Source organism: Acyrthosiphon pisum, chromosome A2 (assembly GCF_005508785.2).
Source record: "Acyrthosiphon pisum isolate AL4f chromosome A2, pea_aphid_22Mar2018_4r6ur, whole genome shotgun sequence".
In the NCBI taxonomy this organism is placed as follows: domain Eukaryota; kingdom Metazoa; phylum Arthropoda; class Insecta; order Hemiptera; family Aphididae; genus Acyrthosiphon; species Acyrthosiphon pisum.
This window is the reverse complement of record NC_042495.1, coordinates 107,503,375-107,506,425: the sequence shown is the minus strand read 5'-3', so window position 1 is coordinate 107,506,425 and position 3,051 is coordinate 107,503,375. Positions and strand designations below refer to the sequence as shown.

The window sequence follows — 3,051 nt, the reverse complement described above, 5'->3', positions numbered from 1 at the left end:
TGAATCGGCTTAGTATAAAACTGTTTCTTATATAATTATGTAGCTAGTCATGTACCTACCATTGTTAATACAAATTAGGATCAGGGGTGGATAGGCCCATAGGGAAAAAGGGATTTTCCCTGTGGGCCCCCATCTATGTTTGTGGCCTGGGGGCCCACTCGGTCTACACATTGTTTTTTTGCAGAATAAAATATTCACCAAATATGAATAGTTTAAATTTAAAACTATTCATTTTTTTGTATAAATTATTAATACTTAGGTACCTACTGTTCTTTTTAACAATGTAATAATAATACTACGACTAGTCAGAATTTGCTTACGGATCTTTAACATAGTATTTTAAATTTTTATCGTTAGTCAAAGACCGAAATATCCTCGTATGTTTCCCTAACCCTCCCCCCATCATATTGTGTTTTGCAATTTTTTTTGGCCGACATTTCGTAAGGAATTTGTACAAATTTTTTTTCAAAGTTATACGAGAATTTGTGTGAGGGAGCTATAGAAACGGTTCTCCACCCCTCCCCACTATTTCCAAAACTACTTATTTATGTGAAACTTCTATGTACGAGTAGATATTTATAGTACGGAATTTGTACGAATTTGTACGACCTCACGGTGAATATCTAATGCGAGTGAAGCGACCAAATTTTTTTTCAATTTGGAGGCCCCTTCAAATATTTCCCTATAACATAAATACTACCTATCCACCCCTGATTAGGATATTATAGTAAGTTCATTCACTTATCTTATCATCACAGAATGAAAAATTTACATTTCAATAGATTTAAAATAATTAATCCTTTGCTAAAATTATGTAACTATATAAAGCATAGAGTACCTACCTAATACTAGAGAGGTACTTTATGCTATGAAGGTTAAAAAATTAAAATTGATATAATATTTTAATCTATGTTAAATTAATTTTATTTAAACTGAATAAACAATAAGTACCTACCTAAATATATATTATAAATTATAATAATATTGTCTAGTAAATATTGTTACATAATATATTTTTCTTAAGTATAAAACTAAATCATTACAATACATTAATGAATAATTTTATACTAAGTTAATAGATTAACATAATTCATATTTTAATATTACCTATCACCTATTTATATAATCATTTAGGTAAAATGTGTGATAAAAAAAACTCAATTACTGGAAAAATGCATGATGCAGGCTTCATTAAAAAAACAATTAAAAAAGACTTAATCCAAACAACAAATGGTAAGTACTATTTAATTACACCACCAGCTAAACCGAAGAATGAATTAAATAAAAAGTTTTATACATTTTGGATGAAAGCCGGAGGATTTCCCCAGAAATTTAACAAATTGTAAAAATAAAATTAATTTTAATTTACTATTTAAATAATTATACATATTTTATATTGATACATTAGTTGGGGTTTATTACGCAATACAATTTTGTAATTATTTATATCTACATAATTTAAAATATAATTAAACAAGCACAGTGTATATTCAATTTCTCATAGTAAGCGTATTTACTGTGCACAGACTAAGATAAAATTTATCTTTGTTGGTAGTGCTGAATGTAATGTCTAACCTAACCTTTAGGATAAAGAAACTCAGGGGTACTTCCAAAATTCAACAATGATAGAAATGCTGTTTGATGGTTGTTGGATACCGATATATCTAGATTGCGTTGAATTACGGAACATGATAGTGTGATGGCAACATTTTTGCTATGTTATCATTTTATCAATATTGACAAATATTAATATATTGTTATATTTAATACCCGAATACCGGCATTTCGCTTTATGAATCAATAGTTAATTTAATTTGACATTTCATACTATATAGGTAGACTACGTTAAAGTATGAGTTTTAATGGCTCAATTATTTGTGGGAGCATACAATGCGTTATGAGTTTAAGGAGAATGAACATTGAGTCTGATATATTAACAAAGTCGTCAGAAGTAGATGAACTACTTATCCTAAAATGTCTCTCAAAATTTCATAAAACTAGAGCACTTAGTGATTTTAAGGAGAGGCAAAAAATTAAAAATTATGTGGCAACTGTTTACAGACAGACTCCAGCAGAATTTAAGTTCCACTTTCGCTTGTTACCATCAACATTTGAAGTAACCTACCTAATATTTACTCTCTTTAACTTGATGTATCTTATTTTTTATTCATTTTTATTATATTAGTTTTTGCTTATGCAATTACCATCAGTTGAAACAGTTGTAGGGCGAACCCCTATTGCAATTGATCGTCGTTTGCTCTTGACATTATGGGTTTTAGCCAATGAAAAAGAGACATTTAGATCAGTAGCTGAACGGTTTGGGGTAAGTGAATCAAGCGCTCACAGAATTTGACTTTTTCACGTTAGCTTTGTAAGTAACCCAGAGATTTCTCCATTTTGAATCACATTTATCGGCACTGACAGGTGCATGGTTTGGAAAAGATGTATTTAATTTTTCAGCAACTTTTGTCCATAGTACATTTTTTTTGAATTTGTTTCCTTGAAAGGAAGTGTCCATTTCAATACGTGTCTCAATGAGCAAAGTCACAAGGTTTTTGTTCCATATAAATGCATCTGAAAATTAAATTAGGATATTAATTTTTGTAAGTTTAAAAATAAAAAATACCTTTCTGAGGTAATAATGTGGTGCGCCAACTTTGGTTTATATATTAAGATAAATGCCATAGTGGGATTAAGTATTAAAACTAAGTAGATAACTTAAAATTTATATTTATCATATTTATAAAATTTATAAATAATGTAAATGTTCTGAAATTATATATAAAAAAATGTTGATTTTACAACAGTCAATTTTTAATTTATCATATAATACTATAATGAGTATCTTTAATCATTAATTTATTCATTTCTTAAATTGTTTTTTAACTAAACTTACATAAACCCCTCATAACAGACTATCATTGGCGCAAATTGGGGAGGGGCTTGGGAGGGCTTAGCCCACCCAAAAATCTAGGACATACAATTTAAAAATGCTATATTGTAACTTGTAAGGGTGTGCTTGTCTTTAATATATTCACCCCCCCCCCCCCC

At 29.1% G+C, this 3,051-nt stretch overlaps 1 protein-coding gene across 1 annotated transcript in view; it reads left to right on the top strand.

Moving 5' to 3' along the window:
• LOC100302464 (uncharacterized) overlaps positions 1 to 3,051 on the top strand; it is a gene marked incomplete at its 5' end in the record, with an annotated part of 12,598 nt that overhangs the window by 8,354 nt on the left and 1,193 nt on the right.